The sequence below is a fragment of the Acinonyx jubatus genome, chromosome D3 (genome assembly GCF_027475565.1).
Source record: "Acinonyx jubatus isolate Ajub_Pintada_27869175 chromosome D3, VMU_Ajub_asm_v1.0, whole genome shotgun sequence".
NCBI classification, from domain to species: Eukaryota; Metazoa; Chordata; class Mammalia; order Carnivora; family Felidae; genus Acinonyx; species Acinonyx jubatus.
The window spans coordinates 10,959,327-10,983,201 of NC_069392.1; the positions used below are offsets into that span (position 1 = coordinate 10,959,327).

A 23,875-nucleotide genomic window follows, 5' to 3' on the forward strand; every position below is an offset into this window, starting at 1 on the left:
GCATCGCGGAAGCATGGGCCGATTTTGTGACAGGGGAGCTATTGGTTTTATTTTCCCAGATGCAGCAGTTCTTGGAAGGCTTGAGTGTTGACTTGCAAAATGGGGAAAATAACAGGACCCACCTTCGAGGTGGGGCTTGAAAGAGCTTATGTATATGCAGCTTGGTGCTGAGCGGGCATACAATACACTGTTAGTAATTAACGTAGGTTTCATCTGTTTCCGCTAATCCAAAGCTTGCATTGGAATAATCAGAGCCTATGACCTCGCTGTCCTCCGGAGGTTCACGGTCTAGTGTTATGACATATTAGGAAACAAATACACGTCACAGATGCCGTGCCCACGTACGACACTGGCACACGGGGCTGAGCATCTCCGACAGACATCTCCGGCTTCGTCTAAGACCAGAGAGCTGGCTGGTCCCCTGCCTGGCATTGCTTTTCTCCCACTATTAGGCTCCTGGGGCTGCCACCACGAATTACCCCAAACTGGAAGGCGGGGGTGCTTAAAACGACAGAAACTTAGGGGCGCTTGGGTGGCTCAGTCGGTTAAGCGTCCGACTTCGGCTCAGGTCATGATCTCACGGTTCCTGAGCTCAAGCCCCGCATCGGGCTCTGTGCTGACAGCTTGGAGCCAGGAGCCTGCTTCGGATTCTGTGTCTCCCTCTCTCTCTGCCCCTCCCCAGCTTGTGCTCGCTCTCTCTCTCTCTGTGTCAAAAATAAATTAAAAAAACTTTAAAACAAAACAAAACAAAACAAAACAGATACTTAATCTCACAGGTCAGGAGGCCAGAAGTCCAAAGTCGAGGTGGTTCCCTCGGGGTGGTTCATTCCAGGGGCTCGGAGTGACAATCTGCTGACAGTCCTCGGTGCTGCTTGGTTGTGGGTACATCGCTTCACTCTCTGCGTCTGTTGTCACAACATTCCCTTCTGGGTGTCTACTTCGATGCCCTTACATGGACACCGGTCATTGACTGTCAGGCCCATCCTGAATCCAGGATGGTCTCATCTTGAGAGCCTCAACTAGTTACATCTGCAAAGACCTTTTTCCCAATAAGGTCACCCTCTGCGGTTCCAGGGGGACAAGAATGCTGGGGGGCCACAGTCCAACCCACTACACTTCCTTCCTCCTCTTAGCAAACTCCCTGCTTCCCCTTCCCTCCCCTCCTCTCCCAGCACTTACCCCCAGCACCCTGGCCCTGGATGTTTCTGCCCCTTTACTAGGAGCTTTCGAGCCCCTCCAGGCAGGCACGGGGTCCTGCTTCCGTGGGAGCTCCTCCCCAGTGCAAGTCTGGCCCAGGGGAGGGCGGCCAGCTGCTAACATTAGCAGTCTCGGAGGCGACAAGATAGATGGAGGTCCGCACACCCTATGTCCGAGTATTTAGAAGTTATAAATGGAGCTAACAAACTCTTAAATAAAATACGTTCTTATCCTCCTGCCTGGGCAAATATGTCATCATAACAAACCGGAAGGCAAGCTTGGAAGTTTGTATTCTCAGACTCTGGAGAGTGTTGTGCCCACATGTGGTGGCACAGAGAACGCCAGCCCGTGGCCCACAGCCTGACACCAGACAGGCCAGCGTTTGGGTGAGGCCACTGCAGGGGCGGATCCTGTCTTCATTTGAAACTTTGAGATTCTGGGGTGCCTGGGTGGCTCAGTTGGTTGAGTGTCTGACTCTTGGTTTTGGCTCACGTCTTTTAGGTTTCTCCCAAGTCATAAACCCTAAAACGTCAGAGCTGGCAGGGACCTGGGGGTTGTTTAGTCTGAAACACCCCAGGAAGCAGCAGAGGCTGAGAGTCAGGGGCGCAGAGGTGGACCGGGGAGGAAAAGGGAGAAATCGGGACTGGCCAGGGGTTGGTGAGTCCTGAGCTGAGTGGTCATGACCCCACCCTAGGGGCCGCCCTAAGCCTAGCGAGCCCTCGGCTCCCACTGCCTTGCCCCACCACTGGCTGGAGGTTAGCCTGAGAAAAGCATGACCTTGGAGGGAGCAAGCAGCTAGAGGGCACCCACCGGCCACAGCCCCTGCAGCCTGCGGGAGAGGCTTTTCTTGAAGGGGATGCAGTGCATTGCCATGGCCACGGCCCCGCCTGATTTTGTGCCCTCCCCCCCACCCCCCGGAGGGACATGAGACTCTCGGCTTTAGCGCGTTCTCCCAGTGGGTCAGCCAGGCAGCCAGGACTCTTCTCCCAGACCAGCTCACACGAGGTCAACACCCATGCTGCATCGAGCGGCCACCCTTCAGGAGGGATGGGGAAGAGACCACGGCCCAGGCCTCGCCATCACGTGGTGTCCGAAAGAGAGGGTTTAGGGCACTGGTTCTCGGCTGAGCGCAGCTGTGCCCCCAGGGGACACCGGGCACTGTCACATTCGGTGGTCACAACTGGGGTCTGGCGTGTGGAGGCCACAGACGCGGCTACGCGCCCTCTGGTACACAGGACAGCCCCCCACCCCTGAGTAGTTATCTGACCCCAAATGTCAACAGTGTCATGATTGAGATACCCTGGTCCAGTTGGGTTGAAATCTGTGAATATGTTCATGTTTCTGATCATAGGTGAGTCAACCCAACTTGGGCTGTGCCCCGGACTGAGCTGAGACCCACTGTCCTCTGCGCTTTCCTGCCCAAACGTGCCACTTGTGTCCTGCCCTCCCCAGGCCTCTGTCCTTGCTGTTCCTCTGCCCAGAACGCTCCTGCCTACCCACCCCGCCCTTCCTCGTCACCCACCACCTTGAGTCCTGCCTGCTCTGTTCCAGGCACTGCGCTCAGTCCTTTCCCGATTTTCTCATCTCAGCCTCTGAAGGAGGTGCGATTTTTGTCCCCAGGGACAGGAGGTGAGGGAACAGAAGCACAGAAGGGGTGAGTAGCTTGTCCAAGGTCACACAGTCAGGGAGTGACAGGGCCAGGATCCCAGCTCAGGCAGGCTCGGGAGCCCGGGGCGCGAACCTCGCCCTGTCCCGCCTCTTCCCCAACCGTGTGTCACTGTCCGCTTGGGAACTGCCTGGCATGGCTCCTGGCACAGAGGCGGCGCTCTGGTAATACCTGGTGAGCAGGTGAAGTCATGACACTCCAGCTGCAATTCCCAATTCCGATCAAGAAGCTTAGCGATGCTCCCATCGAGTCACGACTGAGCCCTGGGGCTCCTGCTTCTCAGTGGAGGGTGACAGGAGGTGTGCCCGTCGGAAAAAGGCTCCCGTAGGTTTGGTAGAGGCCACGACACCTGCGTGCACTATGTGGTTCCACGGTCCTTCGGCGAGGGTCTCAGGACAGAGCCCTGCCCCAGGATAGAGCTTGCCTTTGAGGACGTCACCCCTGCAAGGTTTTCCTCCCGCAGGCCCAGAGAACCCGTTTTGAGAGAAGATTCAAGACACAGGGCAGATCCCGTGTAATTAATAGTGATAGGAGAATAAATATCCAAGGAGGCGGGGAAGCACTGTAGCCGGACAGACCGGCAGAGCCCAGCCCCCTGCAGAACCGCAGAACCCAGGTGAGAGCTCCCTGGGCCACCAGGTTCCTCCCTCCTCAGCCCCCGGGGAGCAGCGAGGATCCAGGGGCGGACTTATTGAGCAGCTACTATGAGCCAATGGCAGGCGCTGTCCCAGGCGCCGGCAGCACAGCAGTGACCCAGACGGAAACATTCCATTGGAAGCGACAGATGGCAACAGAGAAATAGATGAGGGAGGCGTCCAACTTCGGCTCAGGTGACGATCTCGTGGTTCGTGAGTTCGAGCCCCGCGTCGGGTGAGCCCCAGCCCTGCTTTGGGTGGTGAATTCAAGCCCTGGCTCCGCGTGCTCCACACTCTCCCTCTCTCTCTGCGCCTTGTGGGATTCTCTCTCCTCCTCTCTCTCTCTCTGCCCTTCGCTCACTCGTCCCGTCTCTAAATAAATGCATAAGTAAGTAAATAAATAAAATTTTAAAAATGAAAATAAAGAAATAGATGCACACACAGTAGGCCGGGTGGCGGGCACGAGGGGGGCAGGTGCAAGCAGATGAAGGGAGGAGACACGGTCGAGAAGGGTCAGGAGCTTCGACCTCACGGACAAAGAGCCCCCACCCCCACCCCCGCGGAGGGACACTTGAGAAACAAGCAGAATGGACCGAAGGGGCACCTGGCGGTGGGATGTCCAAGCAGGGGCAGGGCGGGGCGGGGTGCAGTGGGAGGTCGGAGAGGTAACAGGGCGGCGTCTGGTGGGGACTTTGAGCCACAGCGGGATGTGAGCTGGGGACTGACTTCCATCCTGGCCAATGTGTGGGACACGGACTCTGGGGCCGGGAGACCGTGAGGACGCTGCCGTGTCATCATCCAGTCCCGGGTGGCGGCAGGGGCCGTGGGGAGAAGGGGGAGGAGGAAGGTGACCGAAGGGGAGCGACTCCAGCCCAGCCGGTGGTCTTTTCCTCCCTTTCGTTCTCAGGCGGGAAAGACAGGGTGAGTGATGGGCCCATTTCCCAGATCCCCGGGGGGGGGGGGGGGTGACGAAAGGGCTCCCGACCCCTCAGGCAAGACGCCAGGAGCCTCCGGGGACCCGGGCCCTGGGAGGCCCGGCCAAGGTTAGAGGCAGAGGCTGGCGCGTTCGGTGTTCGGGTCCGGAGGCCGGGCCCCCTGTGCGCGTGCGCGCCTGAGCTCCTCTGGCCAGCAGCCTCAGCCGTGGGTCTCACAGCGCACTGCCTTTGCTAGAAGAGTTTGCGTGAAGCCAAGGGCCGTAGGTGGCTTGCGCGAGAGGCACGGAGTCCCAGCTCTGCCGGTCACTAACTGTGTGACCGTGGACAGGCCTTGGAGCCCCTCAGTAGCTTCAGTATTTTCACCTCCAAGTTGGGGACCCACACGTGCTTATCTCAGAGGGGTTACTCAGAAGACAAGGTGAGGCGATGTCATTGAAGGACAGATCACGGTGCCTGCCCACAGCAGGTTTCCGGAAACGCTCGCTCAGCCCCTGGCCCTGCAGTGGGTTGCAGAAAAGGCCACGATATTTAGCAGTTGGGGCCATCAAAGGGCGGCGTCTGTTCCCCCGCGGCGCACACGCTTGAATCTGGCCTGGCCGTGGGGCTCGCGGTGCCTCGCAGAATGCAGTGGTGGTAAAGTCCTGCCAGTTCCGAGCCTAAGCCCTAAGCGGCCTTGAAGGCTGTGCTGTGGGAACACCTGTGCCCACGCCTGAAGAAGCCTGAGCCAGCCCGTGGCATGACCCTGTCACCCCTGGATCCCCGCCGAGAGCCCGCCAGCCGCCAGACACGTGGGCCAGGCCTACATCACCCAGCCACCCTCTCGGATGCCCCAGCTGCCCGCAGACACGGGGTGGGGGGTGGAGGGGGCAGGGACGGGGAGGGGGGGTGCAGGGCAGGCCCGGCCAAGGTCAGCTGAGCCAGCCCAAACCACAGCGGTTGCCCAGCCAGCTCGGAGGCATGGACAAAACCAACGGCTGTTGAGAGCCGCAAATTTTGGGGTCGTTTGTTGTGCAATAAAAGCTAAGTGACCCCCACACCGCCCAGGTGATGCGCCTCCCCCTTCAAACTTAGCATATGTGGCCGGCAGACCAGTGGCCCCCCAGAACGTCCACCTCCTAATCCCCGGAACCTGTGAATCTGTGACCTGACGGGGCCAAGGGGGCTTCGCGGAGGGTATTCGGTTACGGATCTTGAGACGAGGAGACTGTCCTGGGTCATCCAGGCGGTGGGCCCGGCGTGACCTCTAGGGTCCTTGGACAGAGAGGTGGGAGGCTCAGTTACAGAGAGGGAAGCGTGGTGGCAGAAATAGGAAACCAGAGACGCTCTGATGCTGGCTTGGACGCTGGAGGCAGGGCCTCGTGCCAAGGATTGTGGGGGTGGGGTGTGGGGGGGGGCAGAGAGGCTTCTAGAATTTAGACTTCTAGAGAAGGCAAGGAAATGCATTCTCCTCTAGAGCCTCCGGAAGGGACAGAGCTCTGCCAACACCTTGCTTTTAGGACTTCTGACCTCCAGCCCCGTAAAAGAATGGATGCGTGCTATTTCAAGCCCCCAGTTTGGGGTAACGTGTTGAAGCAGCAAGAAGACAGTAACACAGCGTAGGAGGCCTCGGTACCTGCTGTGTCTCCCACCCTCCGGCGGAGGAGCATGCTAGGAGTTCATCTTCCTCGTGACGGGTGACCACGGCAGCCGACAAGGAGTAATGACACTCCTAATAATAACGGCTAATATTTCCGGAGCCCTTATCGGATGTCAGGCACATCAGGCTAATGGCTTCGTTCGTAGGTATCATTTCATTTAAGCGTCAGGAGAGGCAGAGGAGGAGGGACTGTTAGGATCAACCCCACTTCACAGATGGGAAAACTGAGCTCGGAAAGGTCAGGAAACAGCCCTCCAAGGAAGTGGCAAGACTGGGACTCACATCCAGCGACGACACTTCCCTGGACTCCGCTCGCTCCTACAGGAAGAGCCCGTGCCCCCCTCCCCACCCTGCTGGCCTCTTCCCTCTGCTCCCCGGGGTGGGGGGTGTCTTCCCACGCACTCCCCTTGGCCCCCACCCCTCCCGCGCCTCCCCAAGCCTCCGCAAAAGGCTCGTTCTCTTTTCATACACCGTTTCCTACGCCACAGACAGGCTGGTGGTTCTGAAAGGGACTCTCTTTCTTTTTTTGGCTTTCCCTCAGCTTTGCAGTGAAGAAAATAGAGATTGCAAAAAATATAGACACATCCTCAGACTGCAGATTTTTGATCCCGAGAGTTCCCTCCAGCCAGGGTGGGTTGGCATCGCTGACTGGCACCATGCCTGGCTTCGCCCTTCCTCCCAGCTCCAGGCCCCCCCCTGCTGGACAGCGTCTTGCCTCCCATCCTTGGGAGAGGTGTACCTAAAATCAACATTACGTGATGGTCGTACTTGTAGAGGACCTCTGTGCTCTTTCCTTTATCTCTTACGATGTTAAAGGCACCCCAATTTTCTTAGGGGAACCACAGCTTACTGCCTGTCAGGCCAGGTAGCCTTGATGGGGCCGACCCTATGGTCAGGCTTGGGGACAGGCAAGTGATCCCAGGCAGGCCACTGAGAGCACCACATCCCCTCTGCCCATAGGCATTGGTTCAGGCACAGGCCTATGACCCAAGATGAACCAATCAAAGCTAAGGACCAAAGGTACCTGACTTTTGCTGGCCCTGTGATGTAAGCGTCACTCCCCTTTCTGCTGTGGCTGATGGCTAGAGCAGGGGGACCATCTTTGCCAATGGTTGAAGAAAGTCTGCCTGGGTGGGGGGTGGGGGGGTGGCGGGGAAGCCAGCTCAGAGGAAAGCACAACTTTCAAGTTGGAAATGATACAAATGCTTGATGACATTGTTGGGGGACCTGGATCCGGCTGTGCCTGAAGTCCTAGGCTTCAGTATGAACTTTTCAGACCGTGAGAAGATAAGTTGGCTTTGCTTGAGCCTCTTTGAACTGGGTGTCTATCACCCCCCTGTCCAGCCAATGTAATAGCTAACGTTTATTGAGAGCTACTGTTTAGTTAATGTAAGAACTAATGTCTTAGTTTGGGTTCTCCTGAAAACTGCTTGAGAGGTGGACTTGGGTGCAGACTATTTGGCAGGTGACCTCTGGAAGCAGGGGTGAGGGAAAAGGGAGAGGGATTCAGGGCAGCAGGAGAGTTAATACGTGAATTGCTGAGGTTGGTACCGTAAGCAACGGGGACTCGGTATCTCCGGGGCCTCCTAAGGGGTATACTGGATGCCTTCCAGAATTGACTATGAAAGACCAGGAGGCTGACAGATGATTCACTGGCTGCTGTCCTCCGATGTTAGAAGGGCCGTCCCGGGGGCGGTGTGGAATAGCCCCCTACGGACGTCCATGTCCTAATCCCCAGAACCTGTGAATCCGTTAGGTTACATGGCAAAGAGGGATGAAGGTTGTGGGTGAAATTAAGGTTGCTAATCAGTTGACCATAAAATATGTCTCCCTAGACTTTCCTGGCATGTCTGGGTGGCCCTGCTGTCATTGCAAGAGTCCTTATGCGCAGAAGAAGAGGCGGAAGATGGACAACCGGAGAGCTGGCAGCGGGAGAAAGACTCGGCCCAATGTCGCTGACCTTGAAGATGAAGGACGGGGCCATAAGCCAAGGCATATGGGTGGCTTCTAAAAGCTGGAAAAGGCAAAGGGGTGATTCTCCTCTAGAGCCTCCAAAAGGAACGCAGCCCTTGATTTTCGTCCGGTGAGACCCACGCTGGACTTCTGACCTCCAGAAACATGAGGTAACAAATCTGTGTGGTTTCCGGCCACTGACCTGGTGATGATTTGATAACAGTCATGGACACACACGCAAGCAGAGCCCCAGACTGCACTGTGTCCAGTGGAGTGGGTCCCCATGGCATCAGACAGGGCCTGGGACAGAAGGAGGAATGACACCTCATCCTTGGGGTAGGATGCTGTCACCACAGACGTGTGCCTCAGCTTGCTGGCACAGAACGTGCATGGAATTCAAGGTGGGTTGACGAACTGAAAGCAGCTGCCACCAGCCGTCCCCACGTGCCAGGCACCGAGCCAAATGTGCCACATGCAGTATCCTGTCTCTGCCTCCACTCGAGGCATGAGAGCTTCTCCCCTTTCCTTATGTAAACCCCCTATCACCTTTGGGGGTTCGAGTCCGAGGGACCCTTCTGGTGTGAGGTTCATTGGCACAGCAATGGCGAATACCCCACCAACTCTTGCAGACGATCACGTGACCCCTTCCTGCCTCTCATTTCTGGGCGTCGGCTCTGCCTGCCTCTGGCTTTTCCAGGAGTCACCATCCACCCTTCCAGTGGTAAAAATATCCAGTAACAGTGAGGCAAGGGAAGGGCAGGGGATCGTTCTTTCCTCGGCACCTGGAAACATCCCAACCTGGATAGTAGATGAGGAAATGCTACCCTGCCCCAAGCAGACATTACTAATCGATCCCAGCACTCGGGATTACTGAGTCCAGACGTGCTCCTAACGTGTTTCTCAACACAGCGCTCTGGACGGCACTACCAATGTAACTGGACTTGGAAGGGTCAAGAGCATCCGTGGTCACTGTTGGTTACCTCTCATATTGAATCTGACATCCCCTTCAATAGTGAAGCTTCAAACTCCTAAAGTCAAGAAAGGAAAATGCTCTTGGGCAAACATCTGTGTCCAAGGGAAAGGCTGCTGAAGGGGTCTCAAATTCTTCCCTGTCTTCCCATCAGCCTTAAGTTTTGCTTCTTTCCATAGCTCTTCTTATTCGTGGTAGTATCTGCAACAATTAGAATTGCTTCCAGGGGCGACTGGGTGGCTCAGTCGGTTAAGCGTCTGACTCTTGGTTTCCGCTCAGGTCATGATCTCATGGTTTGTGAGTTGGAGCCCTGCATCAGGCTCTGCACTGACAGCACAGAGCCTGCTTGGAATTCTCTATCTCCTCTCTCTCTGCCCATCCTCTGCTCTGTCTCTGTCTCTGTCTCTCTCAAAATAAATAAACTTTAAAAAATAAGGGGGTACCTGCATGGCTCAGTTGCTTAAGTGTCTGACTTCAGCTCAGGTCATGATCTCATGGCTTGTGGGTTCAAGCCCCATGTTGGGCTCTGCATTGATAGCTTGGAGCCTGGAGCCTGCTTCTGATTCTGTGTTTCCCTCTCTCTCTGCCCCTCCCTGCTTGCTCTTTGTCTCTCTCTCAAAATAAATAAATGTAATAAAATAAATAAAATAAATAAACATAAAAATAAGAAAGAATTGCTTCGATTTATTGAGCACCTACAATGTGTCAGATGCTTCTGTATAACATTCCTGAACATCCCCATGATGAAGGTAATTAGCTCTACTTTGTAGGTGAGAAAACTGGAGCTCAGAGACATTAAGTGCCTCTTACTTGCACAGGGTCACACATCACCATCACCTTCTACACGCACAAAACAAGATCAAACCGCTTGGATTTGATCATACAAAAACGGTATGAGAACAGGGCTCACGTAGCCTCAAATACCCAGCGCAAAATCAGGAGATGTAAGGAGCACGCGAGAAAGGGGGTCTCATCCCTCCATTTATTCATCAAGAATTGTCTGAGCACCTACTATGTGCCACTGCAGGTGTATACCCGCACCAGGTGTAGCCTCCATTCCCATGGGATTCACAGGTCTGGGGGAAGGCAGACCAAACACACATACAAGTAAACAAACAACAAACATACCGACGGTGATAAGTGCCCTGAAGGGCGTGAGGAAGGGGTCGAGCCAGGGAATTGCAACGTTGCCTCTTGACGAGTACGTTTCCCTCCCACCCGCCTCCTGGGCTGTGCCCCAGCAGATCATTTTATCCTCAGTGCCCAATGGCGCCAGGTCCGTTTTTTCCAATAGCTGCCTGTGTCTCCCACCCCATCGGTGTCCCCCTACTCAGTCTTCCTAGTCATTAGCTGAACTGTAGCTCTTCCTTCCTGCCTTAATGAAACATTTATGGAGCACCTACCATGTTGTGTGGATGGCCATAAAGATCCTGGAGGTTATTTTCAGGGTTTGAATGTTCCAGGCAGGAAGCAGAAACCCACGGAATGGGGGTTGGGTACAAACAAAAGGGATGGCAAGGACTGTAGCAGACAGAGACTCCTGGTCGGCCTAAAAGGGGTGACTGCCGCTCCTCTCCAGCAGGTGACTGCCACACAAAAGTGCAGGCCCAGCAGCATGGATAGATTTTCCTAATTTTTTTTAAAGAACCTAGAAATCCAAATACTTACATGAATTCTCACAATTTTTAAATAGTGGCGACCAATGTAACTAAAAATAACCAAAGGGGGCAGACGGAACCCCTGTCTGCAGGCTGGTCTGACTTAAGACTTCTCATGTTACAGCTGGGGAGACTGAGGCTCAGGGAGATTTGCCTAAAATGTCACAGGGAGGGCCAGCTCGGCCCATTTTCGTTAGAACCAGAAGCCCGAGCTGTCTCGCCTCCAGGCCCCAGGGAATCCCCATGTAGAGGAAGGCAGAGAAGGAGGGGGAGGCCGAGAGTTTCCTAAGTGACCGGCTCATCCCAGGCTCCCGCATCCAGATGCATTTTTCAGAGGCTGGACGGTGATTCTGAGTGTGGGGATCCGCGACCCTCTGTGTCACTCTGGTCTCTGTCTCTCTGTGCGTCTGCCTTTCTCTTTTAGCAACAGATGCCTTGGCTTTGCTTGCTTTGGTCTCTCTCTCTCTCTCTCTCTCTCTGTGTGTCTCTTTTTCTCCACTTCTTGGTCTGTCTCTCTTCGTTTCCCTTCCGGCAGCTTCTTTTCCTTTCCATCTGTACCTCCTTTCGGCGTCTCTCTGGCTATTTCTTGGTCTATATTCTTTCTCGAAATCTCCACCCCTCTGTGTGTGCCTCTCTGTCCCTCTCTGCCCGTCTCTCTTCCCATCTCTCTCTCTGCTGGTTCCGTCTCTCCCCATCTCGGCCACTCTCCTGTACTCCCCTCCCATGTCCCCCCGTCTCCCCCAGGCCTCTCCCCTCCTGCCCTCCCAGTCCCTCCGGCCACCTCCGAAAGGTTACTGTAAACGGGAATGAAGCCGAGGGCGAAAGTAATCAACCCCCGGGCTGACCTCCGATCCCGCTCCCCGCGCCCAGGCTGGTGGAGCCCGAGCCGGAGCCCCGGTCCCTGGCTGCGCCCCCTCCCCCGCCCGGCCCGGCCCCCTCCCTCCCCACCCCCAGGTCCCCTTGCTGACAAAAGGCCTATCTTCTCTCTGCCTAAATGATTTAAATTCTAATCAAACATCATTTATAGTACATCTCGGAGCCGTCTCCCGGGAGCTGCTCCCACATGAGACGTTGCCATGGCAACCGGGGGGTCTTGTTTCAGAAATGTCAGATTGTATTATTGCCTTCACACTTCTCTGATAACCTAGTGTCTCTCTCTCTCTCTCTTTCTCTCTCACACCACCATCCTTAGGATTTTCTTCCTCCTCTCTCTCTCTCTCTCACTCCACCCCCACCCTCCATTCAACAACCCCCCCAGGCTCTTCCCAGGACCCCCCCACCCCACCCCAGCCTTCCTGGGACCCCGGGGAGAAAATGGCCTGATCGATTTCAGCCCCTGGCCAGCCGCCGCCGCCCCTCCCGTCTTCCCGGCCCTGGGGCCTCCCCTCTTTGGGAAAGGTGTCTCCCCACCCCACCCCTCATCTTCTGCAGACACGCTCCCCCTCTAGGGGTTTGCTGGAGCGTTCTGGTGTCATTTTATTTTGCTAGATATGAAAATGAGACATAGATTTTTCCCGGCGATGCGTGTGTGAAGTTCTAATCTGGCTTTTCAGAATTTTTTTTTTTTCTTTCTTTTGCGGGAAAGGGGATAGCGGTGGAAGCCACCAAGCTCCCAACAGGATCCACACGGAGGGGTGGAGCACGGGGCAAAAGGTGCTCTGTGGTGCGCGCGTGCGTGTGTTTGCGATGTAGACGATGCCTTCCCCGGCCCGGATTTGGCACCTAAGGACCCGGGCACCTGCCTCTGTTTCCACCCAGTCCTTCCAGAACATAGGTGGGCACGTTTTGCCGAGACTCTCACAGCTGGTCCAATTCTTCACCTTGTCTGCCGTCGAGAGAGACACATTATTCCAGCAAATGGCCCAGAGGATGTTCTAAACCCAACGATCCCCCATTCCACAGATGGGTAAACTGAGTCCCCGGGAAGAACAATGGCGTGTTCCAGAGTTGAGGTCACAGTGGGGTCAGAGGTGGCACTGGGGCTCATGTCTCCCCCCTGCCAGGCCCCTGGGAGGCTGGCAAAGTGTAAGTGGAAACCAAGGCTCCTCCGCCTTTCGGAGAAGACTGTGTTGTAATGCGGGGCGGGGCGGGAGCTGTGACAGCCCCACCGGGTCCCCCAGCGCTGGCATGACGCTCAAGAGGTGTCAGGCACAGCTAAGCCCTTCACAAGAATGACATCATTTAATCCCCGTAACAACTCTAAGGAGATTCTATCATTATCCCCATTTTGTAGACGGGGAAACTAAGGCTCAGGGAGGGGCAGGAAGCTGCATGAGGTCACACAGCTTCTAAAGGGCAGAGGTGGCCCATCAGCCCAGTCTCAGTGACACTGGCCATTTCTACTAAGGGGTTAGGAGCCAGAGGACTGGGGTCAAATCACAGCAGCCCCAGCCCTCACTGGCTGTGTGACCCTGGGCTTGTTACTCGACCTCCTGGACCCTCAGTTTCCCCACCGTAAAATGGAGATCGAATAATACCTACCTGATGCGACGGAGGTGGGGACCCCTTGAGCTAACCCTTGGTCGGCGCTTAGAGGGGTGCCTGCAGGACACGGGAAGCCCGAGGACAGCACCAGGGTGCGGTGGGGGCTCTGCGAACAGGAGCACCCCGCTCGGATCCACTCGTCTTTACCCGCTGATTCCTTTCTTGGTAACCCCGCATTCGGCCAGGGACCGTCACCCCTTGAGGAGTCCCTGAAACTGGGCCCTCCTGCCCCTGAGCTTTGGGGGCAGCCTCCCCATGGAGCGGGAGCCAGGGACAGCACTGAGTGGGGGCAGCAGGGCCGGCTCGCACCCCCACACCTGGCACCTCTACCCCCTTCCCCCCCCCCCCCCGGGGCCCAGTCACATGCAGAGCTGTTGACAGAGGCCAGGGCCTGCCACTCAGGTGACCTGAGCCGAAGATGGACGCTCAGTTGGACGGACTGAGCCACCCGGGTGCCCCTGGCAGCTTGAAATTCTTTTTTATTTATTTATTTATTTTTTTAAATTTTTTTTTCAATGTTTATTTATTTTTGGGACAGAGAGAGACAGAGCATGAACGGGGGAGGGGCAGAGAGAGAGGGAGACACAGAATCGGAAACAGGCTCCAGGCTCCGAGCCGTCAGCCCAGAGCCCGACGCGGGGCTCGAACTCCCGGACCGCGAGATCGTGACCTGGCTGAAGTCGGACGCTTAACCGACTGCGCCACCCAGGCGCCCCGCAGCTTGAAATTCTTAATGAACAAGTGGCCCCGAATTTTCATTTCTCATTGAGCCCCTCCAAGCGTGCATCTGGTCCTGAGCAAGACACAGTTAGACATGGAGAAGCACACCGTCTCTCTGGGCCTCTCTCTGTCTCTCTGGGTCCTCACTGTCTCCCCGCCTCTCTGAGTCTCTCTCTCTGTCTCACTGTCTCACTGTCTCTCTCTGGCTCCCAGTCTCTCTGGGGCTCTCCGTCTCCCCCCTGCCTCTCCATCTCTGGTCTCTGTCCTGGGCGGAGAGCGAGCGAGCGAGCAGGCGTCAGGAGGAGGGCTCGGGCGTGTTTGTCCAAGGCGAGGCTCATTGATCCTCCTGCCCGCGCCGCCATCGGGTAAATCCCGGCCGCGGTAATGAACCTCCCCACACAGCGCTCTCAAAGCACACACCAGCCCTGGCCCCAGCGGTTAATATTTAACTGAATAAGGGCCATAAATATGGAAAATGGGACTTTTAATTAAATAAGCAGCTTTTAAAAGGGCCCTTGGGCGGGAGAGGCTTTTGTTTAAATATGATTGATTTGACATGTCCTTTGCTCCCACGCTCTCCGGGCTGAGCTCCGACGGTAACTCTCGGCCCCAGCCCCGGAAGCAAGGTGGCTGAGGCCAGACTCTGTCCTGCGGCAGGGAGGGGGGCTCCCGGCCGGAGGAAGAGGGGTGTGGTGGGAGGGAGGCGTCTGCGGGGGGCTGGGATTCAAAATCCAGGGGCCGGGGCTGCACACATGTGGGTTAAACTACATCGGAGGCCGCCTGCATTTGGCGGATGTGCATTTCATTTTCCCTAAGGAGTGGGAGAGGTGGGGGGGCTCCAGATCCCGGCCTGTAGGTTCCCAAACACCTGGGTGTAAGCTGTCACCCAGATGTGCACCCTTTGGTGGTCCAGCTCGGGGTCCTTCCCTCTGTGCCTCGGTTTCCTCATCTGTAATATGGGGATAAGAATATTACTCACTTTACAAGGCTGTGTTCAGATGACGTGCATTCCAATCCACGGCAGGCCCCACGAAGCGTTAGTTTCCTCTCCTGGCGTCCACCAAGATCAAGGCCGGAGCCTGTGTGACCACTCAGAGGCCTGACGTGAGGGACCTGACGCCCAGAGACGTTAAGTAATCAGTCTGGGGCTGCCCAGCTAGGGAGCGGGCAGAGCTTGACTTAGAACCCAGGCCTCTTTGCCTCCAGTGCCCGTATGTTCAGTCCCGTGCGGTTTTAGCCTGATGTCCTGGTGTAGATGCATGTCCTGAGACTCGTGTCCAGTTTGGTCCTGACCCCTCTGAGCTAACACAGAAGTCACCTCCCCGGACAGTCCTGCAGAGGCAGGAGGCGCCTGGACTCCTCTCCTTGTGAGCCCAGAGCCACGCGGGACGAAACTCTGTGCTGTGTATGTTTGGGAGGGGGCCTCCCTCCTAGACTGTCCCCTCCCGATACGGTCAGCACGCCCTAAAATTCTGCCTTCCCGGTCCTTCCCCTGTCCCCGCCCCATTTTGCACCAGTATGCAAAGTCGGCCGTCGGCATTTCCGTCCTGGGCGACAGAACTGCCTCCTGCCTGAACTCTCTGGCTGGAAACCCACCTGCACACACCCCTGTTCCATCCAGAAGCCAGAGGCCAAAGGCTTCCACTTGCTTCGCCTCCATCTCCCCCTGCTGCGAGCCGCAGACGTCGGCCCGGGGAAGGCCTTCCAGCTCTCGGTCCAGGCCGCATCCCTGCTGTGGGCAGTGACTCCCTCCAGGCCCAGGGGACTCTGGGAACCGGGGAGACGGGGAGCAAAGGTTGGGGTGAGGCCAGGTCCCTTTGGTGTCAAAGGAGATTAGGAGTCTGGCTCTCAGCGCTGAGGACTGGGGCTGAAATCAGCCTGTGATCCCAAGTGAGGTGAGTTCAGAGGCCACCAGCTGGTTCCTTTGTGTGTCAATATTCACGTGAGAGTCACCTAATTGGGGTGGGTCAGCCACCGGACACAGCCAGGACGCTCGCCGGGAGAAGGGAAGGGGACCGATGGCCCCCCAGGCGCTGTGTTGGGTGCTTGACCCGAGGCGGCTCGTTCATGACATTAATATTCTTACTGATATTACTAATACAGAAGTAGCAGGAGAGTGGTGACCACATATATTGAGTGCCTATTAAATTCAGGCTCGGTTCCCGATGATTAATTAGACCGTCTCATCCCTCCAGCCTGCGTGTGAATTAGGTACCTCATCCAACAACCAAGAAGATCGAGGCCTGACATGGGCGAGTCTGGGGTCCAGGGCCAGAGGGCTTGAATGAGGGACGGGTACTTGGATGTTGCGGTCAAGGATGACCGTCCCCATTCTCCTGAGGAGGAAAGCGAGGCTCAGAGAGGGCTCGAGCTTGTCTGAGGCCACACAGCCTGTCAGTGGCACAGCTGAGTTACAACCCCTCCGGAGGCCACATGCTGGAATCATGGCATCCCGGGACCCATCAGACACTCCATTTAGGGAGCACAGAAGCACTTTGCCTGGAACGTTCTGAGTGGAAGCCGGGGCTTCAACAGCAGTCAATACAATACACGTCTCTCGAGCGTCTGCTATGTGCCGGGTGCTGGGCACCGGACGTTTCCCTGCCCGCTTGCAACTCACCTTCCGGGGGAGGCGGTACACGTCGATCGCACGGTCGTGCCTGCAATGACACATCGATACTGTGCCAAACGCTACTGAGCTGAGGACAATTTCATGGCGCCACCAGACTTGGCCAGCAAGCTCAGGAGAGGTAGATCCTTGAAGTGAGGATCTGAAAGATGACCAGATGCCAAGTCAGCAAAGAGGGAGTGGAAGGGCATCCTGGGCAGAAGGAACGGCACAGGCAAAGGTTTAACATGCGCTTTCCCATTGAATCTGCACTGGGAGGGGAGTATTAATACCCCCATTTTATAGAGGAAGTAACTGAGGCTCAGAACAATGGGAGCCTTGCCTCGGGTGCAGGGCCTTGATCTTGATCCAAGTGTGTCTGATGTCAAGTCTGATGCTCCCCCCCTGCGCTCCCACACCGTTGCTTAGACATGACATCATGTGGTGATAGAAGGAAATCTTCCCCTTGGGGGGGGGGGGGAATACTGCAAATGGGCCTGATATTTGTGTCAGACAGAGCTCTTTAGACTGCGACGGTAGAAACCCGACTCATGCTGACTTCAGCAAAAAAGGAAATTTATTGTCTCACGCGACGAAAATCCAGGGCTGGATGTATGGCTTCAGGTTCAGTGGGATCCAGAGGCTCCAACAATGTCATCAGAGTTTGGTGTGTGGCTCTTTCCCTGATCCTGCGTCCTGGGCGGTGGCTTCGTTTGTGACAGTCCCTGGAAGCCCCTTGCTTACCTCTTCCTCACTGTTAGCGGTCCAGGAATAATGAGAGACTCCAGAAAATAATGAGATATCCCCGGGATTAGCTCCAACTGGACCAAGGTGGCTGGAATGTCCTGATTGGCCAAATCTGGGTCACATGCTCATCCTGGGCCAATCAGTGAGGCCAGGGGGCGGGAGTGCTTTGGCCAGTGCTGAGTCAGGTGATCACCCCTGCCCTCGGAGGTGGGTGGGCCTCACCCAAGCTCTAGGGCCCCAGAGGGGCCGGAAGCGATCGTGCATTGAGGGGAGAAGAAGGAATGTGAAAGGTACAAACCCCGCCGGATCCCCAGAGAGACGGAAACAGAGAAGGCCTTCGTCTCCGCTGCATTTTGCTTCACACAGGGCACGCTCCGAGAGATCATCGGTTTGCCCCTCGCACCCCGTGGTGGGGCCGGCAACGCAGACCTTCAGGGCACCCGCTAAGCTCCCGGGGTTTTCCGGCCTAATCTTCCACCTTTCCTTCACCCCGTTTCACCCCCAGAGTCCGGGGCAGGCGGGGAAGGAGACGGGATGTCTCTGCTCTTCAGTGCCGGCACAGGTTATCCCCACGGCTTCTGTCTCTCGAACACGTACCGTGTGCGCGAAGGACGTTCAGAGTCTCGTCTCATCCTCCCGCAGCCCTTGGCGGGAGGTATCATCAACGCCCGTGTTTGAGAAGAGGGAACCCAGGTTCAGGGAGGTGTGGTGACCTGCCCGAAGTCACCGTGACGATGCGACAGAGCCAGGATTTGAACTCCGGCCGTCTGGGTCTGAGTCAACAATCAGTTTCATAACCTTGACACTTTACCCTGTCTCGGGATGGATCACTGCGACTGGTTTTAGCAGCACTCGGTGTCCGCATGATCCTAAGAGCGAGTGCCTACAGTTTACGTCCTGGACGCCCTGCCCCTGCCCCATGCTAGTCCTGTTCCTGATTTTTTTTTTTTTTTTTAATAACAGTGTATTTGCTTATTCATTTATTTTAAATGTTTATTAATTTTTGAGAGAGAGAGAGAGAATAAGTGGGGGAGGGGCAGAGAAAGAGGGAGACAGAATCCGAAGCAGGCTCCAGACTCCGAGCTGTCAGCACAGAGCCCACGCGGGGCTCGAACCCACGAACCGCGAGATCATGATCTGAGCTGAGGTCGGGCGCTTCACTGGCTGAGCCACACCCAGGCGCCCCCAGACAATGTATTTATTGATTCAGCAAGTCTCTATTGGACACCTATGACCTTAAGTGACCTCCTTTCCAGGCGGAGCCGGGGACGGGGCCTCACAGGACGTGTTTTGCGGCAGGAGGGTGGGCAGGAGACGCCAGCGGGAGGTGAGGGAAGCCGGGAGACGGCGGAGGAAGGAGCCGGACAGAGGCGAGGTTGCAACTGGGGTGTGGCCTCAGCCCGATCCCACGCCCCCACTCTTGAAGCAGGGGGCGACTCTTACCCTGAATCAACCAGGCATCGGCTGTGGGGTGCTGCGGCAAAGCCCCCGCCAGGGGGCAGCCCCCGTTGGCGGGGGACACGCCTCTGGAGTGGGAAGGGCTTGAGCGGCCAGCCCAGAGCAGGGGTGGGTGCAGCGGGCAAGAGTGACTCGGGTGGGGTACCGGCCGCATCTGCCACACCAGCTGCGTTTGGGGCACCGGCTTCACGGAGCGTGACTCTCCTGTGCCTGACACGCTAGACCCGTGACCAGGCCGAACTCCCCCTGCAGCCTCTGGAGCAGCTACAACCCATCTGACCGATGAGAAAGTCGAGGCTCTCTTGGGACACGAGCCAAGCACAACGTGAAACCCACCTGGTGTCTCCCCAGGCCCGTCCTCGCCACCCCCCACGCCGGCCGTCTGCGGCCTTCGAGAAGGTCAGCGGCGAGGTGCAGACCCAGCCGGCGGTGGGCGGGAGCCGGAGCAGAGGACGGTTTTAACGGCCTTGGCATTGTCTGACATTTGGGTTTTACTTTCTGTGGGAAGTACGCTAATTACTCCTGCTCGCTCACGAGTCCGACTTAACTACCACTTGGATTTTATGGAGTTCTTTGGAGTTGCCACTTCCGCCCGACTTCTGGAGGCCGCTGGGCCTCTTGCCACCTGACTCAGCCCCGGTTGCTGGCCACGCGCTGGCCCCTCGCGCGCACGGCTCCCCCGTGCCCCCAAGCACCCCAGGCGGTACGAGGGACCCCGTTTGGCCGATGAGAAAACCCAAGTTCCCGGAGGGGCGATTCGCTGCCCCTGTCCGCCAGCTGGGAAGTCTGGCGTCACAGCCGGAGCCTTTCCGCTGTGCTCGCGGCCTCGGCACCCCCGTCAACAGCTCTCAGCACCCAGAGGAGCCCCACGTTTCTCTCGCCCCCCTGGTTAGGGCTATAGGGAGGGTAATGAGAGCCCCGCTCGACCAGTGGGGAAACCGAGGCAGGAAGCCATACAGCAAAGAGGTTAAAAGCACGTTCCATCGTGCCGTAGGGGGTCTCTCGGTTGGTGGCCCGGCTCCCCACGAACCAGCTTTGGGCACCTCTCTGGGCCTCAGTTTCCTCATCCGTAAGATGGGGGTAATAATAGTACCCACCCCCTAGGCTGGTCAAGAGGATGAATTTTAAGTGTTGAGGACACCGTGTGGCGCACCTACTGGTCATTATTATAAAGGTGACTCCAGGGTCAGTTTGGGGGCACTGCTGTGTGTCCCTCCACCCCACCCACATCCCCCGGGGGGCTTGGCTCCTCTCCCCCGACAGCCAGTGCTCTACAGGAACTCCCCCACCCCGGCAAGTGCCCCGGTCGTCGTGACTGGCACCGGCCACGGTTTCTGCGTTCAGGAGGAATACCAGGCACCAGATAAGAGAATCTCTTTCAGGGAAAGGGGGGAACTTTTCTCAGTCTTCCCCAAACCATCACAGCAGAGCAAGAAGGACCCCCCTCCCCCCACTCCCCGCTTTGTAGGTGGGAAACTGATAGGGTATCAACAAACATGTGTGGATGGATGGATAAATGGATGGATGGATGGATAGGTGGATGGATGGATTGGGGGATGGATGGATGTTTGGATGGACAGATGGACGGATGGATGGATGGATGGATGGACAGATAGATGGGTGGATGGATAGGTGGATGGATGGATGGATGGACGGATGGATGGACGGACGGGCGGATGGATGGATGGATGGATGGATACGCGGATGGATAGGTGGATGGATGGATGGATGGATGGATGATGGATGGATGGGTGGATAGATGGATGGATGGACAGATGGACAGATGGATGGACGGATGGATGGGTGGATGGATGGATAGATGGATGGATAGATGAATGGATGGATGGATAGGTGGATGGATGGATACACGGATGGATAAGTGGATGGATGGATGGATGGATGATGGATGGATCGGTGGATGGATGGATGGATGGATGGACGGACGGATGGATGGATGGATACGTGGATGGATAGGTGGATGGATGGATGGATGGATGATGGATGGATGGGTGGATAGATGGATGGATGGACAGATGGACGGATGGATGGATGGATGGATGGTTAGATGGATGGATGGATGAAGAGTCACCTGTGAAACACAGAGGCAGCACCTGCCAAGTCCCAGGCTAGGCGCTGGGATTCAGCAATGAGCATTGCCGCCCGGTAAGGTCACTTAGCCTGCATTCTACACACCTGCAGGGGACAGTGGTCACGAGCCACGAGGTCGTAGGCACCCCTAGGATGTGCAAGGTGGTGGCCCTACGTCTGAGACACCGTCTGTATTCCCAAGGAGTCCGTGGATGGGCGGGGGGGACAGAGGAAATCAGCCGTGTGGGAAGTGCTATCATAATCGTACGAGGAAGCCTCTGTGGCATTTTCCGAGAACGGAACGCGCGACTGTGGGTGTTTGTTGCCACCTCTCGCGAGGCCCTGAAGGTGGAGGTCACTGCCACCACCGCACAGAGGAGGAAACGGAGGCTCAGGGGGATGAAAAGAGTCTGCCTGGAGCCACACAGGAAGTGGTGGATGAAGGATTCAAACCCACGCTGGTCTGGTCCAGAACTGTGGGTCCAGGATGAGGGAGTGTCCGCCTCTTTGGAAGAGCGGGGGACGTGGGGCTGGAGGGCTTCCCTCTGGAATGTGGCGCCCGGGATGGGTAATGGCCAGAGCAAAGGCCATCTGAGCCAGAAGCTTCTTAGTAGACCTTCTCTTCCTCCTCCTCCTCACCTCCTCCTGGGACGGGATTGAAACTGACTTTAGCTCTTTTGTGTTCCGTCTGGAAAGCGGACGTCCTGCCCCCATGGGGGCTCTGCTTCTGCTCTACCCCCTGCCTGTCCCTAAATTCCAGTGGCTTTCAGCGCCCCACCAGGCCCTCCAGACAGCTGACATTTTACACTGCCCCTGTGGTCAGCTTTGGGCAGTGATAACAGGATTAACCCCGTGGAGGCAGATCACTTAATTAAACTTTGGGAGGAGGAACACTGTCTACTTTCCTGGTTGTGGCTCCGGGAAAGGGGAGTGGGGGCTCCTAATTGGGCAGCCTGAGGGATTTCACCCCCACCCCCACCCCCACCCCCCACCCCTGCCCGTGGTCAATTCTGGCTCAGACAAAGGCAGAGAACATCCATCCGTCATCGCTCCACCTGAACGTCCATCCCACAAGTACTGACTGAGATCCTCACTCGTGCCCGGCACCGTGTTATCGCAGGGAGAGATAAGTGGTGTACCTAAGTGGCTTCCAACGTTGGTTTGGCCGATAGAATGTCCCAGAAGTCATGCTGTGCCAGCTCTGTGTCTAGACCTCGAGAGACCTTGCAGCTTCTGCTCGCCCTTGTAGCTCTGGGCAAGCCTGGGGGATGAGCGACCATGTGGAGGAGAGCCGGGTCCTCCTAGCAGAGGCCGTTCTGGGCCAACCGTCAATCAGCTGATGCCTCGATTGCAGGTGCCACCTGACCCACAGCTGACCACTGATGTGTGAGAGAGCCCAGGCAGAGCCAAACTGTGACCCACAGACACACAAAGCAATACTTTATGGTATTGTTTTAGGCCTCTGAGTGTTGGGGTTATTTGTCTCGCAGCATCATCGTAGCAATAGCTGACTGATACACCTCTCCCTCGCCTCTGTATTAAATCCAGCCTCCCCGTGCACCTCAACTCTTCCCACATGTCCCCTCCCTTGCTCCCTCCCCTCACTCTTTCCTCCAGCCATGTTTGCCTTCTTGCCCGTATTTCCTTGTAAGTCTTGCTTTTTATCTGCCCCCAGCCATTCAATGTGGCCCGGGGCAGGTCCCCCGTCAATGTCTGAAGAATGACTGACTTGATGAATGAATGAGTGAACACAGCGCTCCTTGCACATAGGGGACTTAGCTGCTGAGTGGCAGAGATGATGTTGCCAAATCCCAAATGCTGCACGCTCTCAGGGAGGTCAGGGGTGGGAGGAGCAGTCTGTCAAGAAAGCCTTCCCGGAGGAAGGGATGTCTGAGCTGAGACCTGAAGGACGAGTGGGTACCGATCAGGTGAAGAGGGCACAGAAGGGCATGTCAGGCAGAGGGAACAGCAGGTGCCAAGACACTGACGCTGGAGGGAGCATGATAAGCTCAAAGGGATGAGGGGGGCACTTCGTCTTAGGTCTCAGACCTCAGGACCTCCCTGGCCCGCAACAGGAAATAGCGCTAGACCCGGGCAATGGAACAAACCACTGTATAGACCGATGGTGGCCCGTGAGTCAACCCTGGGCTGCAGCGCATTTCGGTCCATCAGTGATACTGGGGCCCAGCGACACCGTTTGTGTCCACGTTGTTTATGGCAACTCCGCTCTTCTCTGCAACGGCGGCAGGGGTGAGGGGGTCACCGCAGGCCTCCGCAGCTGCAAATATTTACCATCAGCCCCTTTACAGAAAAAGAGCCTGCCTGGCCCCTGCACGGGACAAACAAAGAATGTCGATGACCTTCTGCCGAGGGGACAATGCACCGTGCTGGCAAGCCGAGAGACTCACTCCCAGCCGTCCAGAGGCTGCTGGCCCTTCCCGTGGGCTTCCTCCCCCTGCTGTGACTCAGGAGGCAGGGAAGGCCAGACCCTGCCTTCTGCGGAGTGGCTGTGTCCCAGCAGAGGACGGGTGTGGGGAGGAAGGAGGACGACCGGCGGACGGGGAGTTGGCCTTTTGGGAGACCTGTGATCATCCTCATTCTAGACACGGCCCACGCGGTATTTCTGAGCCTCCTGGCCACCCGCTGAGGTATCACAGCCCCCTTTTGCAGATGGGGAAACTGAGGCCGACGGAAGTGAAAGTGACTTGCCCAGGCCCATGCGGGTGGGTGGTAGGGTTACGGCCCGAACTAGTTTGACCAGATTCTGTGGTTTTTCCACAACCTGCCCCCTTATGAGCGTCTGTTCCTTTTACACACGAGAAAGTGAGACCGTGAGGCATCACCCGTGGTTGACATGGGTGACCCACGGGTAGTTTCCCTGTACTTTTCTGTTTCTACTCTTATTACAAGTGAGCGACTGCCATATGTGAGACACATCATGCGTAACGCCCACTTCGTCCACACGATTATGGATTAGGTCATGTTATCCCCCCCCCCCCCCAGTTTACAGATGGGGAAACTGAGGCCCAGGCAGGGTGGCGATGTGCCCAAGCTGTGGTCAGGATGTGCTGGGACTTGATCCCACCCCCTCGGCCCTCTCGGCCGGTAGCTTTCATCGGC

General features: G+C 56.6%; 1 long non-coding RNA gene across 2 annotated transcripts; it reads right to left on the bottom strand.

The window, feature by feature from the left end:
* Positions 1-3,472: 3,472 nt before the first annotated feature.
* On the bottom strand, positions 3,473-17,296 carry LOC128312347 (uncharacterized). 2 transcript variants are annotated; one of them, XR_008291485.1, is made up of 3 exons: positions 17,207-17,296; positions 16,475-16,625; positions 3,473-3,870 (listed from the first exon to the last, which is right to left on the bottom strand). It is a non-coding gene; the product is annotated as an uncharacterized LOC128312347 (long non-coding RNA). The 2 variants fall into 2 exon arrangements; XR_008291484.1 differs by lacking the exon at positions 3,473-3,870 and adding an exon at positions 15,385-16,190.
* Between the last annotated feature and the right edge of the window lie 6,579 nt (positions 17,297-23,875).